Consider the following 17,886-nt stretch of genomic DNA (forward strand, 5'->3'; position numbering starts at 1 on the left):
CTAGCTCTCCAGTTGTTTAGGTAGAATACCATTAAATATGAAAAAATTAAAGAGTTAAGCTTACATAAAAGACTAAATAATATAATTTGTATTAAATCACGGTATATTGGTTTTCTCTTACTACAAAGTGGGAATTAAAAGCCTGATCGATCATAGAAAAATAGATGATCCCATATAGAGGAGATAGCGGGTAATTTATAGACAAACACTGTTCTGGTGCACAGCGTGTTGTTTACTTACTATCAGCTGATTTTGATGAATGGTGCCAATATCAAGCATGGCAGACTAGTTGCAATTGACATAGAAATTGACATAGAAATTAACACACTAAGCTTGAGAAATATGACATGTAGAGAGAATTGATTTCAATCTCTTACCATATTTCCTGTGTTCATGCTCATCCTACTGAAAGTAAAATCGTTGTACAAAGTACCAGAAAGTTTTTGTTGAAGTTTAAATAATCAGCCTCATATAATTTATTTATAACTGTTTATTGTCATTCAGCGGTCAAAGTTTTAGAGATCATTTCAGCTTCTATGACGAATAAAGATAATTTGAACTGATGTTTTATTCAAAGGCATCATTCAATTCTGTCTGTCAGCCTTCCAACGAAAATAAATAAATTTTAACGCTACCATTTTTTCCCCCTGGTAAACACATGCTCAGCGATAAGGACTCTCTGGTGAGGACTAGCCCAGGTATCCTGTTAAATTTGCCTGTAATCCTGTAAACGTTCGCTGTACAGTGGGTCAGTTTGTATCATACAGCTCAATGGTTTTTTATCCAAAAGGATTCAAAAGATTAGGATATATGCTGGTTTATCGCTTGTAAAACACTGTCTGATCAAAAAACAAAGAAATTTGTAAACATCTGCGCTTGTAGCATGTATTTTTAAAAGCATTTACATGGGAGCCAACGTCCTTCACTTGAAGGCCGCAACTGATAAAGTTTTACTGTCGTTTTTAAATTGAAGTAGACAGAAATGATGTTGATTGGCATATACAAGATTCATCTTGAACAGGAAATTTGTATAAAAAATGAAAGATAACTCACTCTTGCTAGCAATGAAGTTTGCCCTAGCTGCTTATACACATAATCTAAAAATAACCACAACAGTTAATTGTGTTTTAATTATAAATTCATGGACATTTGAAGGGTATAAACTTGAAGTTGATTAGAGGAGTTTTGGTTTTTCTGTATAAAACAAATTTCCCTTGATTTGCTTGAAACTTGAAAATGCATTTGTTGGAGATTTCAGGAAGTGTTGTGCCACAAAGTTTTACCTATAATGTCTACAGCACATTCTTTTGGCTAGAGAGATGATGAGGAATAGATGAAGGGAAGTATAATATTAACAATTGGACAACTTTCAGTGGTTGATAGGAAAGGTTTTATGGTTTCTGAAAATACTTTATTTACTTCTGTATTCATTGAGGATTGAGAAACAATTTGTTTTAAATAAACATTTTGGTCTCAAGCAGTTGGTCTTATGTGAGATGCTGTTTAACTGAGAATTTGATATTTCCTAAAGAATAACCTGAAGGAATTTTGATTGTAAATTGTTTTTTGGGATTTGTATTTGGGAAAGTCATGGAGAGAAACTGATGTGTCATCGTTAAATATAAAATGTTGTCTTATGCTGGTATTACTTGATCTTTTCTTACAGACGGGGTAGTCTAGCTATAAAGAGTAACAAGATGCCTTAAGGTTGGCTAAACTGTTTTGTAAAAACTGACTTAATTTATACTGTATTCTTGCACCAGAGTAAAATTTTTCTACATTGTTTCAATACATTGTCTGTAACTATATGTAAAATTAGATGCAAGAATAAAGACAGAATGGTAGCTCTAAATGCAACTGTGAAAATCAACATATTTTATATAATAATAAGATTCATGTCGTTTTCTGTGAAGTTTCTGAGTGTTTACTGTGTCAAAAATGGTAGGCTAGAATCATCTTAATACACAGAATAAAAAAATGGCTGCTGATTTCTGCTGAATTTCCAAGTTTATAATAGCATGTAAGTCATAAATAACAGATAAGCCAAGGTCAGGTTTTTTATTTATATATCATGTCTCTGTCATGAGATTTAGAGAGGTCACCGTCCATAGTGTCCCAGGTCTGTCCCATTCTGTCCCATGGCGTTCCAATTCTAGGGTATATGGACATTTCTATAGTTATATTAAGAATGTGACTATTTCGTTAAATGTCATCACTGAACATATACATGTATTTCTTCAAAAACAACTTTGAATATTTAAGGTATGGACAAGTTTGATTGTGAAACATTCAGACTGTTTGACCAGCTGATGATAGCCCTATGTGGGAGGTGTCAATTTTTCCTATAGCCTAATGGAGGAATCATATGTTCCGGAGTCATACTGTGATGAATGGCTTAGAACCGCAATAAAACCACACCAACAAAAATACACTGATGCTATTCTGCTTGGGAGTCAGGTTTTACCTTACTGTAAACTGAGGCCAAATTTTTTCAATTATTGAGGCAGAAATGATAAAAGAATATCTATTTTCTTCAAATTTATGACAAACCCAATGGTATCATTCACCTCTATCTGATCTGGGATCTGAACTTCTCCTGTTGCCTCTTAATGTCCACAGGGGGGCCTGATGGGAAGGGTAAAGGGTACTGTGTCTAGGGCTGCAGGGATTATCTAGAGAAGTATATATGCCAAGCATATAAAACATAATGTTGGAATAACTTTTTAATACATGAATAAATAATTATTAAAATAAATCAGCCAAAGTTTTTTCAAAGATATACCAGGTTTAGATGTTGAGTAAAGCAGGATTAAAAGGAGAAAAACCTCTGACCATAGGTCAGTTCTAACATGAACAGTTAATGTCAGAACACCTTTACCTCTCGGCCAGTGAACCCACGATTAACGCGCATCCAGCCATCTCTTAGAAAGGCTTGTGTGTTATTGTTATGCTTAACCAACCACCCTTTTAACATTTAGACAGATGTGCTTTACAGGTATTTTTATGGAGGTAGGAGCATGCAGTGGACATCTGAAGCATCTTACCGACCTTGATCAATAGGTTAATAATTAGCAGCAATACAAACATTTAGGAGATACCATCTATTTGTCATTGTGGTGGAGCCCTTATCACAGATGTAGATAATCATAATCACAAAAATTACCAACTCTTTGTACACCATATGGTGTCAATGTATAAAATATAGGATACAATTACTGGCCTTTGTTGAGGTGGATGGGGACGTTTATTAATAACATAGCTTGATCGAGATCTGTCTTTGAAGTGTATCTATCTTAGGGTTGTTGTCATCACATTTATCACATTTTTATAAAAATGGGACATAAAAAAGTATGTAGCACATACATGTTCTTTCTTTATGAATATCTGAATAAATTAAAACATTATAACTTTTAGAGTGGACATTATTAACCTTTTTAAAGTAGTCATGCAGTGACAAGCTGATCAATGTTTTTTATTTAGTAATTTGGTCTTCAAAGAGTGAATTATTCAAAGATGAAAGGGTCATCTCAAAACCATAAACCTGGTCACGAATACAGATGGTTATAATAGGGAACATCTCAAAGTTTAAAGTTGATTAAGTTTGACATGCAGAGAATAAATGATCTCCTCAATTCATACTGCAGCAGAACTTTACAGAATTCACAAGGAAGTCAACATTCTTGGTTTTCCTGTTCTTAGATGGAATTGGTAGTTAAGGCGGTTTGAAGGTTGTTAGTAATGGCAGGGGAATGTGGAAAAGTTGCAGAACAAAAGAATTCTTATTTTTGCAGCTTCTGGTGGTACATACCAGAGTTAAAATGGCAGAATGGTTTGGGTAGAGTTGAAGAGTACTGTTGACATGGGTATTTTCGGCAGTCGAAATCGATCTCTGTAATTTGTCTTAGACATTTGTTTTGTAAATTTTTCACTACATAGGGAATGCTTTTTGTTTGTTTAACCTTCCACACATTGTTGATGTTATTGTTTGTAGCTTTCAGTACCAGGTCAGATTTTGTCTATTAAAACGTATGATATTCCAATAGTCTAGTATCAGGTTTTTTCTGACATGTATGTGGTATGAATTAAGTTTTTTGTGCTATTTATCACAGTTATTGCATGGCTTCAAAATGATCCAGAATATCATATCAAAGTTTGTTTTTTAAGTGTATCATAATAATGAAAACTTGAGATGGGGTTCCATCCTCACCCAGGGTAGCATATACTTGTATTCCTCAGTACACTTATATCTACATAGCTATTCAATAACATGGTACTCTATAACAACAAGTATATTTTTCCAAATTGATCCCGAGAAGGTGTTGACAATCTTCTTCTGTAGCCACTAACATACCTAATCCAATGTACATGGATTCAACTTACATGATCTTAGTTAGATGAAAGATTGTCAAAAAAATCAGAAGTACTTGCACAGCAGTTAAAAAGTATGTAATTTGAAATTTTAAGGAGAGAACAATTTGTGATATCTATTTACTTCCTATATGATTTAATGTTAGATGACATACCCCCTTAAGAACAATTCTAAATTAAAACCAAGGTGATGATTTTCCATCCCTGGAGTAAAGTAGCATACAGAATTTAAACAAAGGGAATATGAAGAGCATGGTGTTAGTGTTGAAGCTTCATCAAAGGCTGGTGTCTGATAATAACTGAAATTTAATGAGAACTGAGGCCTTGACCTTTGGGTTTAGGTACATTGATGGCTGATAGTACACACTAGACTCTCCAGTATTGAAGGTGCAATGTGTGGCAGCTGAGGCATTCCTATCTCAATATTTCTATCTCCTAAACACAACCAAAAGGAACTTGATGAATAGCTGTTTTATTTCTTTTAATTAAAGAGCAAAAATGAACCCTACTTTTTAAAATTCAATTAGGGAAATATTTCATGAACAACAAAGTAGATCGGTATGATAGTAATTATACATGTGTAATTTGACTCCTAAATAGCCAAATTCACAATAATGATATTTGATCGAAATAATGCTTCTGGTTTAGAATTGGCTACCGTTGTAATATTTAACACTCAACATGAATATCTACCTTAACTTTGTCATCTACAGTGTCAGATTAGACAGGTAAATTAGGTCAATATTCTGTGTCATCTACAAAATATGTCAGGTGAGACAGGTAAATCAGGTCAATAAACTGTGTCATCTACAATGTCAGATTAGACAGGTAAATTAGGTCAATAAACTGTGTCATCTACAATGTCAGATTAGACAGGTAAATTAGGTCAATATTCTGTGTCATCTACAATATCAGATTAGACAGGTAAATTAGGTCAATAAACTGTGTTGTATACAATGTCAGATTAGACAGGTAAATTAGGTCAATATTCTGTGTCATCTACAATGTCAGATAAGACAGGTAAATCAGGTCAATATACTGTCATCTACAGTGTCAGATGAGACAGGTGAATCAGGTCAATAAACTCATTTCAATGTCAGATTAGACAGGTGAATCAGGTCAATATACTGTGTCATCTACAATGTCAGATTAGACAGATAAATCAGGTCAATAAACTGTGTCATCTAGTGTCAGATGAGACACGTAAATCAGGTCAATATACTGTGTCATCTACAATGTCAGATTAGACAAGTAAATCAGGTCAATATACTGTGTCATTTACAATGTCAGATTAGACAGGTAAATTAGGTCAATATACTGTGTCATCTACAGTGTCAGATGAGACAGGTGAATCAGGTCAATATACTGTGTCATCTACAGTGTCAGATTAGACAGGTAAATCAGGTCAATATACTGTGTCATCTACAGTGTCAGATTAGACAGGTAAATCAGGTCGATATACTGTGTCTTCTACAATGTCAGATTAGACAGGTAAATCAGGTCGATATACTGTGTCTTCTACAATGTCAGATTAGACAGGTGAATCAGGTCAATATACTGTGTCATTTTAATGTCAGATATGAGACAGGTAAATCAGGTCAATATACTGTGTCATTTCTATGTCAGATTACACAGGTAAATCAGGTCAATATTCTGTAACCCACATGATGTCAAAGTAGACAAGTTGATCTAAATCTAACAAGCCTGTTATGTCCTGACAGATGTTCAATGGTTATCATATCTATATTTGTAAAACCAATCAATGAATTTTCATCCCCCAAGATCTTTGTCAAGGACAAATTGTATAACAAGGTCAAGTTATTATCCAACTTCAAAAAGTGTTTTTGCAGCAGTAAACACAGTCTAGTAACCTGGAATTTGGTTTAAAGTGGACAGTTTCTTTGTGTCATTCATTTTCTAATTGTGTTAGAATTCTTTTTTTTTATGGCCCGTCCTAGAATGGGTAGGGTCAGGGAGGGATAGGGAACTATCAGAATACAGATGCAGGCATGGGCATATATATCTTATATATATTTCTTGTTTGATAATTTTATTTCTATCTGGAACAAAACATTAAAATATCCTTCATAATTTTTTTTATCTTCCCCAGAACCTATACCCAATTTCATTCCAAAACAGGATCATATTATTATTTCATTAAAAACTGAAGAGAAAAAAAAAAGAGAGAAAAAACCCAGCAACAGTTGTAGCTCATTTCTCTCGTGTGTAATCTGAGGACTGAAAAAGTGGAGTAATTTTAAGAACTTGTAAACAATTTCAAGGCTACACTAAAAAATATTAATTGCCATATTTCCGGGTTTCTTTTTGACAAAGTTAAATATGCCTCTGGCATGTGAATGAATCGGCTATTTAGGAATATCAAGGATGGCTATCTTGACGGCAATCAATCTAAATGTCGCCATGTTTTATATACTTAAAATACCACAGCCTGATTGGGAAGTCTCCAGAATGACACGCTTAATTTATAGAGATGAAATTTATACTAACTGAGAATTATCTGTATAAATGTAAATAAGATATATCAAATAACATTAAATAATGTACATTTGTGAGCTATGTGAAAAGTCTGTCCATCTGTCCAATTAGAATTATTTCTAAGGAATTCTATAATTCTTGGTTAGAACTTTGACTACATGTTAAGGTCGGTGTTGTATGGAAGCCGAGAAACAGTTAGGTCTGCACTAATGTTGTTCAAAACTCGGCCAGAAATCTTCACAACATTTTAAGTTACTGATGATTGCCCTTAACCAGTATTAGCCAGATAATTCATATGACTCTATGACTGCTTGCATGCATGATTACAGTTACAGAATTTCCTTGCAAAATAAATTGACACCTTTAAAAGTTATCTAGATGACTGTTAGATTAGTTTTAGTTATTTACTAGAAATAATTAAGTAAATGAGCAATTATCATTTGGTCACTTTTATCTATTTGTTCAGGTGTTCTGACATATATCACTTTTAGTCTCCCACATGGAGTAGTTGCCATACAGGAACTCACTCTACAATTTGATGGTTTTTCTCTGGGTACTGTGGCTTTCCTTCATGTTCTAAACCTGGCATGTTCTTTATATAAATGACCGTGTCTGTTTATAGGGTGATAAACAGCAGTGTGCCAATCATAGAATGGTGTTGAAAGGATTCCAAGAAAGTATTGATGCAGTTAAATTAGAACTATTAGCTGCAATTTACTCTAAATATATCTTTGCTTTTGACATGTTTGAATATGTGAGTTTGATTTAGGTGTTGGATTGACAGTGAAGACAGACAGTATACAGACCAGTACACCTAATGGCTGATTCTATAACCAATATTTATATAGCTATCAATTTGTATTTAGGACTTGTCATCCTTAATGGCTGTCTGTTGCTGCAGCTACTGGAGGTCTAAGTTTAGATTAGACTGATTATAATGATACCATATTCAGGCCCCGATTTCTGTTTCAAATTTTTTTGCAGAAATTAAGTTTCGAGGTTTTAAAATTGAATTTATATTTCTTTGAATTTAGATGTGCTAGAATGGTCTAGGATTATTTCGTGGAGATAAATTTTTACGAATTTACCATGATCACGAAAATTCGCAAAAAAAAAAAAGGAAGTTTGTTTATATATCTTCATTACTTTGTCAGTGGAAGGCATGATTTCTTGAGAAGGGGGGAAGGTAGTTGTTAGTTTTATGTGCCATCGTAAGGTTAAGGAGGTAGAGGAAAGGTGGTGTGCCCAGTTAGGGTGGTGTGCCCAGTTAGTTTTATGTGCCATTGTAAGGTTAAGGAGGTAGAGGAAAGGTGGTGTGCCCAGTTAGGGTGGTGTGCCCAGTTAGGGTGGTGTGCCCAGTTAGGGTGGTGTGCCCAGTTAGGGTGGTGTGCCCAGTTAGTTTTATGTGTCATTGTAAGGTTAAGAAGGTAGAGGAAAAGGTGGTGTGCCCAGTTAGGGTGGTGTGCCCAGTTAGTTTTATGTGCCATTGTAAGGTTAAGGAGGTAGAGGAAAGGTGGTGTGCCCAGTTAGGGTGGTGTGCCCAGTTAGTTTTATGTGTCATTGTAAGGTTAAGAAGGTAGAGGAAAGGTGGTGTGCCCAGTTAGGGTGGTGTGCCCAGTTAGGGTGGTGTGCCCAGTTAGGGTGGTGTGCCCAGTTAGGGTGGTGTGCCCAGTTAGGGTGGTGTGCCCAGTTAGGGTGGTGTGCCCAGTTAGGGTGGTGTGCCCAGTTAGTTTTATGTGCCATTGTAAGGTTAAGAAGGTAGAGGAAAGGTGGTGTGCCCAGTTAGGGTGGTGTGCCCAGTTAGTTTTTATGTGCCATTGTAAGGTTAAGAAAGTAGAAAGGTCAGTTAGGGTGTGTGCCCAGTTAGGGTGGGTGCCCAGTTAGGGTGGTGTGCCCAGTTAGGGTGGTGTGCCCAGTTAGTTTTATGTGTCATTGTAAGGTTAAGGAGGTAGAGGAAAGGTGGTGTGTGCCCAGTTAGGGTGGTGTGCCCAGTTAGGGTGGTGTGCCCAGGTGTGCCCAGTTAGGGTGATGTGCCCAGTTAGGGTGGTGTGCCCAGTTAGGGTGGTGTGCCCAGTTAGGGTGGTGTGCCCAGTTAGTTTTATGTGTCATTGTAAGGTTAAGGAGGTAGAGGAAAGGTGGTGTGCCCAGTTAGGGTGGTGTGCCCAGTTAGGGTGGTGTGCCCAGTTAGTTTTATGTGCCATTGTAAGGTTAAGGAGGTAGAGGAAAGGTGGTGTGCCCAGTTAGGGTGGTGTGCCCAGTTAGGGTGGTGTGCCCAGTTAGTTTTATGTGCCATTGTAAGGTTAAGAAGGTAGAGGAAAGGTGGTGTGCCCAGTTAGGGTGGTGTGCCCAGTTAGGGTGGTGTGCCCAGTTAGGGTGGTGTGCCCAGTTAGGGTGGTGTGCCCAGTTAGTTTTATGTGCCATTGTAAGGTTAAGGAGCTAGAGGAAAGGTGGTGTGCCCAGTTAGGGTGGTGTGCCCAGTTAGGGTGGTGTGCCCAGTTAGTTTTATGTGCCATTGTAAGGTTAAGGAGGTAGAGGAAAGGTGGTGTGCCCAGTTAGGGTGGTGTGCCCAGTTAGGGTGGTGTGCCCAGTTAGGGTGGCCCAGTTAGGGTGGTGTGCCCAGTTTAGTTTTTATGTGCCCAGTTAGGGTGGTGTGCCCAGTTAGGGTGGTGTGCCCAGTTAGGGTGGTGTGCCCAGTTAGTTTTATGTGTCATTGTAAGGTTAAGGAGCTAGAGGAAAATTGGTGTGCCCAGTTAGGGTGGTGTGCCATGTGAGTGTGCCCAGTTAGGATGGTGTGCCCAGTTAGGGTGGTGTGCCCAGCTAGGGTGGTGTGCCCAGAAAAAGACCTTCCAAACTATGGTCAGTACAGTGACAACTGACAAATGTTTGCATCAAACGGAGCTAGTGGTAGTGTATGGAGACATCTAAACCATTCGCCTAGTCATCAAAAGTTTATAATCATTTTGTAAGTTGACAAAGTGTCAGAATTGACATATCCAATTATTATGGATTATGTGTAGGCACTGTTTAAGTCTTGTTTATCAATTATAATTGAGCATTTTTTTATTATAGATAACTTATTGACCTGCATAAAAGCAATTTTCAAAAAAAATATTTTCGTAAACTTATACTTTGAATTTGTGCATTGAAACAATATTGATTGACACGTAAGGAATGTTTTCCTAGAATTGATATTTTACTGCTCATTTCATTCAGTCATTGTTTAGCTATATTGGATTTTTATAAGTTCTTTGTTTTCGCCCGGATTGTTTAAAAGACTAAAAGCTGTTATTTGAGATGACTGAACAATGGAATAAGTGCCTAAAGTTGGGCTGAAAGAATAAGCTACATGTGGTCTATAAATGTTTTTTCTGGTCTTGGGATTGTTCAATAATGTGTAATAATGGTACACTATTTGTTCTGAAATAAGCCCAGCTAGCAACACATTGTTATGGTGATGCATTTTCGAAGATGATGTATTTTTATCTAAATTCATTAAATGTGTAAGGAATAATAAGCAAACAAACATGAGGTTTGATTCTCTCCAATATAGGCTTATTATTGGTATGGTTATAATAACCAAACTTTGGCTTCTGTAACAGACACGTTACAAAGATGTTGTTTATTACCAGACAAGGGCAGTTTAACAAGCAAAAGTCTTATTTTCAAACCTCAGCTTATTGCCAAACATGCATTGGCTTGTTATTGGGCATGAACTTTTTTGACTTTGGCTTATTTTCAGACATTGGCTTATAATCTTAAATAGATAGGATTTAAGCCTTTTTGCTGTATATTGGCTTCTTATAAAGCATGGGATTATAAATATACATGAAATTTACAAGGTACAGATTTATTTCAAGGCCTATAGGCTTATTTACCAACATGAACTTTTTGCCAGGATTTGTCTTAATTTCTCCTTATAAAAATTTGCATTTCAAACATATTGTCTATATAAATTTCATCAATATGGACATTAATAACATCCGAATTGTAAAACAATGTTAAGTTTATAGACATGGATGAGGGTTAATCCATGGACTTATTATCAGGTAATTATGGTATTCATATAAAACCTTTCTGATAATTCATAAATGCACACTTATAGCCAATGAATGGGATAATTTAGATGTCAATAAATAAATTCAAGTTAAATGGGTACATGATGATCAATGTTTTGATAAATCAATTCGATTGTTTGTTTGTGATTATGGTAGTGTTATGGAAGGCTTGTATCAGCGGTGATGTTACCCCTCAGCGACCTGAAGTCTAAGATACACTGCTTGAAGACAACGCAGCCATCCTTTAATTATAGGTACTAGAGCCAAGCTTTTCTCACTCGTCTCATAATCTAATGTTGTTGTATACATTGCCATTTACCGCTACTGGCAAATTAGACAGTATTTATAAAACAACTCGAAATGATTATATATAAACATCTGTGTTCCGTGAACCTACTGTGTTTCTCAGATAGCAGACGGCCTCTTCTGCTCATTTCATGCATGCATAATCACTGCACGATTGATTCAACAGCCTGGATGATTGATGGAACAGCTGCTATTGTCTATATCTATAATTTCATTGGCTGTTTGTCAGAATATGTAAGTTTGATTAAACAACAGGAGGCTGGCTCAATAAATTACATCGCTGATTGTTAAAAAAAATACATCAAAATGGCAAGGTCTTACCATCGCAAAAAAATCTTTTTAAGCTAAACAGATTTTGTGGATGAGAAAAGAATTTACAAGCAATTTGTTTGTCGCAATATTTCAACCCTTTTGTTGCTATGTAGATAGTTTTGAAGTATGCATGTACTTTGGCGATTAGCAGAAACGCGCTGTAGAAAAAAAAACCTCCTTACCTTTGTGCGCAGAACACAAGTGTTGGATGGTATCAGTTTTCTCAGATTTTAAACAAGATAATTAATAATGTTCATTATATGCTTTGAAGCTGAAGTTGTTACAACTTCAAAATTTCAAAGATGAAGCAAATTAAACTGGTGTTATATCAGCACTATACATGTTACTTCATCCAAACTTTTAAAATTCGGTCTTTCATCATTCTTTACTTGTTGTGTTGTTATAAAAATCGCTCATAAAAGTTACTCTACAGCAGATGATGCTAAACATGTGCATGCCTAGGATAGAAACAGAGGGAACAGTTATATCTAACTAATTCCTGATAACAAAGCCACTTTTGACACCAAAATTTAAAACATATTTCAAATTGTTTCATTCAAGAGGAGTATAGAATGGTTTCATATTTTCACAGATTTTTCTAATTGTGAATATATAGATTTAAATCAAAAGATTCCTGAATTTTTCTGTGTTGTTTACTTCTGGCAATGGCTTTTAAGACATAGTGAACATCAAATTCTTTGTTTTTAGTTAACCTGGCCTGAAGGCCGATGAGCTTATGCCATTTCCCGGTGTTCATTCATCACAAGTCTATCATATCCGTCCATCTGCCGGTCCGTCAAAATTTCCTTTAAATGGCTACTTAAGTCATAATGTTTAGAATGGATGGCAACCAATTTTAGCAATACAGAAAAATCCTTATGGGATGGGGGATGGGGAACAGAGTTTGGCCATTTTTGGTCAATATTGGCCATGGCCATATAAATGCTTAGGGACGGCGCCTTCTTGATTTTCTACAACTATATATATAATTTCTGATTTATTTGTAATGAAGGTTGTCAACAGTGTTTACATAAAGTCTCTTGACCTTGTCTCCAGTAACACAACTTTTGTTTTAGAGTTCTGTACTTCCATTTATAAAACATATTTTGACATTATTATTTTCGTATTCATTTTCCTTATTGTATGATAGAGATATCAGCTTATTAACTCCATTCTCTGTAAACCGTTACTGTTGTACATAATTTATAGACACTTTTATATTTATTGTACTTCACATTATAATTTTGCCTTTTTTAATTCATTTCAAATATCACATGAATCTGGCAGTAATTTACGCCCAGAAATAATAGCTGAGATTTGAGTAAATTGTTGGAAAATTAACCGCTAACATTTACTTCACAAATTATACCTGATGTCATCACGCACACAGTCATAACATAGAACACTTCTCTAGATTTATGGTAGATTTTCAGGTTTATTTCCCCAACGGCAAAGTGAAGGATGAAAATGTTCACGACAAAATATTTACTGTTGTCTATGACGCTATTTCAGGCCTTCTAGATATTACTTATGACATCATAAACCTTCACAAATGAAAAATGTCCTGTTGGTTAAAAGATTTGTCACCTTAACACAAAAAATTGGAGTGTGTTACGAATTTATTGTTATTATTTACTTCTTTTAATTTGTACCCAAAAAGACACAATGAGATGGTATTCGAATACAAGTTACTGAATTTGAATATATGATTTATTGATTGCAAAATCGTAAAAAAGTTGAAGAAAAAAAAATTGTTTGAAAGTTGACAGGACAAAATTTGGAGGTAGAATATAGGCCAGAAATCTGGTAGCACTACAGCCATATATATAAGAAACATATGTTTGACAGAGGGTATACAATGGGAGAGGTTGTCTGAGGACATGTTGTGACCTCTCCTATATATTTTGTGTAAGATTGTGGTATTCTGTGTTCAGATTGTGGCAAAATATCTAAAATACTGCGAGACTGTTGACACTTTACTGCTACTGTTACAAATTAATGGAAAAGAGCAAAATGCTATGTATATATCTCATGTGACAGGAAGGATATATCATAAACTTACATCATTCTTTGGTAACAAAATAAGACATGGCATAGATGGTATTATGAAAAAGCAGGATGTCTTTTACAATAATTAACAGAGCAACTTCTCTAAAATGTAAATGAAACAAATAGGTCTTAGGTATAGTATCGTGCGGGATTGTCCGTCCAGTGTTGTCCGTCCAAATTCCGGACTGACTAAAAGTAAAGACTACATTAGGACCACAAACTTTTTATGTGGAAATTCAGTTAAACTTGACCGCAAGAAACACAGATAAATTAATTGCAAGAAATGTCCTTTTACATCAGAGATATGTAAATGAAAGTCCTGAACACCATTTCAATTTTACATTATTTTAGAGAATTAATTGCAGCTAAGACAGGTTTTGTCAAAATGTTCACACTGATTTCAGAGGTATAGAATTTCACACTTTTAATATCTCACTGTGCACAAGGGTTTCAAAACACATGTGAAAATGGAGAAATGGCAGGTCAACTTCTGCTGTAGACATTTCAAACATGATGTGATTTGCTTGAATTGTGCTTAATCTCATAAAGTGGCAAATATGTTGACTCATTGCGACTTTAGTCTTTGAAGGCAGCATGCGTCCAATACATTTCTGAAATAATATGCGATTTAATGAAATGTTAGTCATAATTCCTTATCGTAGACCTTGTTGGCTGGGATCAAAGTGTGGAGTTTGGGAAGTGAGGTTATTTGGGTATGCCAGGAATGGCTTACACTTTCAGGGTGGGTTATGTGACGGGGGCGCGTAATGTCTCGCATACAATTAATATATAGTGTTAGCACCCAGCTGTAGTTAAGTTGTATCACATACCAAAAATAATACTTATCGGACAAATTATATCATTTTCATAAACGATAAATTCCTCTCGCTGTTTGTCTTGCAGATTTTTATTTCCCTCTCATTACCTTGTAAAGATGGTATTTTCTGAGATACAAAAAAGTGAAAATGTTTTTGATGTGTTAATAAGAAAACATTCTGAGGTATCTATATGTGTTGGTTGGAAATGAGATGTAATTTTAGATAATAACTGAAGCTTAAGAGAGAAAGAAGAAAAAGGAAAGAAGACATTCAAACATTTGTCAGATAAATGGAAGAGGCTGAAAAGAAATTTGATGACAGAGAGAATAGAGTGAAGCCTGTGTAAGTACTGTATTAGACAGAGTCATCAGGGCAAATTGTTTCAAAAACTTTGTTAAAAATGGAGCATCCAGATGATTATGGTTAAATACAGTTATAACGAACTTCTGGGGACCAACACAATCACTTTGTTATAAACATAGTTCGATATACACTATTACATGACATCTTAAAGGAACCTTTAAAATCACTGCTTTTATAACCAGCAAGACAGGATGTGTCTGTAAAGTCGAGGTCAGTGTAGTATTAGGACAGTATGTCGTTTATCAGTCTGACTGTCAGTTAAGGTTATAGAGTGTCAGGCAAGTCAAGGTCAGTTATGTCCACAGATCATGGTCAGTCAGAGGTCAATAAAGTCAGAGGTTCAGTTTAGTATTAGGACAGTAAAGTCAGAGGTCAGTTTAGGTTTTTAGTTAGATCAGTTATAGAGTCAGTAAGTCAGAGGACAGTTTAGTCCTAGGTCAGTTCAGAGGTCAGTTATGTCAGTAAAGTCAGGTCAGTTAGAGTCCCCTAGTCAGTAAAGTCAGAGGTCAGTTTAGTCCTAGGTCAGTAAAGTCAGAGGTCAGTTTAGTTCCTAGTTTTCAGAGTCACGTATTTAGTCTAGGTCCTATAGGTCAGTAAATGTCACAGGTCAGTTTAGTCTAGGTCAGTAAAGTCAGAGGTCAGTTTAGTCACAGATCAGTAAAGTCTAGAGGCATCAGTTTAGGTCCTAGGTCAGTAAAGTCAGAGGTCAGTAAAAGTCAGAGGTCAGTTTAGTCCTAGGTCAGTAAAGTCAGAGGTCAATTTAGTCTAGGTCATAAAGAGAGGTCAGTTTAAAGTCACTGGTCAGTATTCAGAGGTCAGTTTTCAGAGGTCAGTTTAGTCAGAGGTCAGTTAAAGTTTTAGTCAGTAAAGTCAGAGGTCAGTTAGTCCTAGGTCAGTAAAGTCAGAGGTCAGTTTAGTCCTAGGTCAGTAAAGTCAGAGGTCAGTTAGTCCTAGGTCAGTAAAGTCAGTGAGTCATTTAGTCCTAGGTCAGTAAAGTCAGAAGTCAGTAAAGTCAGAGGTCAGTTTTGTCCTACGAGGATCAGGTACTTAGTCCTGTGGTCAGTTTTTTAGTCAGTTTAGTCCTAGGTCAGTAAAGTCAGAAGTCAGTAAAGTCAGAGGTCAGTTCATTCTGAGATCAATTAAAATTCTACATCTATTTGTTACTATGAGAACATTTAATGCAGTGACATTTTGTACATGACCTTGAGGAATATAGATGTCAGCTTAAAGTCTTAATCTGATACTTATCCTTTTGTCTGTGTTATTATACCTGGATACTTACTTATCCTTTTGTCTGTGTTGTAATACCTGGATACTTACTTATCCTTTTGTCTGTGTTGTAATACCTGGATACTTACTTATCCTTTTGTCTGTGTTGTAATACCTGGATACTTACTTATCCTTTTTGTCTGTGTTGTAATACCTGGATACTTACTTATCCTTTTGTCTGTGTTATAATACCTGGATACTTACTTATCCTTTTGTCTGTGTTTGTAATACCTGGATACTTACTTATCCTTTTGTCTGTGTTATAATACCTGGATACTTACTTATCCTTTTGTCTGTGTTATTATACCTGGATACTTACTTATCCTTTTGTCTGTGTTATAATACCTGGATACTTACTTATCCTTTTGTCTGTGTTGTAATACCTGGATACTTTACTTATCCTTTTGTCTGTGTTATTATACCTGGATACTTACTTACCTTTTGTCTGTGTTATTATACTGATACCTGGATACTACTTATCCTTTTGTCTGTGTTATAATACCTGGATACTTACTTATCCTTTTGTCTGTGTTATAATACCTGGATACTTACTTATCCTTTTGTCTGTGTTATAATACCTGGATACTTACTTATCCTTTTGTCTGTGTTATTAATACCTGGATACTTACTTATCCTTTTGTCTGTGTTATAATACCTGGATACTTACTTATCCTTTTGTCTGTGTTATAATACCTGGATACTTACTTATCCTTTTGTCTGTGTTGTAATACCTGGATACTTACTTATCCTTTTGTCTGTGTTATAATACCTGGATACTTACTTATCCTTTTGTCTGTGTTGTTATACCTGGATACTTACTCATCCTTTTGTCTGTGTTATAATACCTGGATACTTACTTATCCTTTTGTCTGTGTTGTAATACCTGGATACTTACTTATCCTTTTGTCTGTGTTATTATACCTGGATACTTACTTATCCTTTTGTCTGTGTTATAATACCTGGATACTTACTTATCCTTTTGTCTGTGTTGTAATACCTGGATACTTACTTATCCTTTTGTCTGTGTTATTATACCTGGATACTTACTTATCCTTTTGTCTGTGTTGTAATACCTGGATACTTACTTATCCTTTTGTCTGTGTTATTATACCTGGATACTTACTTATCCTTTTGTCTGTGTTATAATACCTGGATACTTACTTATCCTTTTGTTTGTGTTATTATACCTGGATACTTACTTATCCTTTTGTCTGTGTTGTAATACCTGGATACTTACTTATCCTTTTGTCTGTGTTATAATACCTGGATACTTACTTATCCTTTTGTCTGTGTTGTAATACCTGGATACTTACTTATCCTTTTGTCTGTGTTGTAATAACCTGGATACTTACTTATCCTTTTGTTTGTGTTATAATACCTGGATACTTACTTATCCTTTTGTCTGTGTTTTGATACCTGGATACTTACTTATCTTTTGTCTGTGTTACTTAATACCTGGATACTTACTTATCCTTTTGTCTGTGTTATAATACCTGGATACTTACTTATCCTTTTGTCTGTGTTATAATACCTGGATACTTACTTATCCTATTTGTTTGTTATGTTAATACCTGGAATACTTACTTATCCTTTTGTCTGTGTTTTAATACCTGGATACTTACTTATCCTTTTTGTCTGTGTTATAATACCTGGAATACTTACTTATCCTTTTGTCTGTGTTATAATACCTGGATACTTACTTATCCTTTTGTCTGTGTTATTAATCCTTTTGTCTGACCTGGATACTTACTTATCCTATTATTGATCTGTTGTTGTAATACCTGGATACTTACTTATCCTTTTGTCTGTGTTGTAATACCTGGATACTTACTTATCCTTTTGTCTGTGTT

General features: G+C 35.4%; 1 long non-coding RNA gene across 1 annotated transcript in view; it reads left to right on the forward strand.

The window, feature by feature from the left end:
- Window positions 1-17,886, forward strand: part of LOC138325394 (uncharacterized) — a 152,636-nt gene that overhangs the window by 24,390 nt on the left and 110,360 nt on the right. The gene's annotated exons all lie outside the window — the stretch shown is intronic.

This window comes from Argopecten irradians, chromosome 6 (genome assembly GCF_041381155.1).
Source record: "Argopecten irradians isolate NY chromosome 6, Ai_NY, whole genome shotgun sequence".
Taxonomy (NCBI): domain Eukaryota; kingdom Metazoa; phylum Mollusca; class Bivalvia; order Pectinida; family Pectinidae; genus Argopecten; species Argopecten irradians.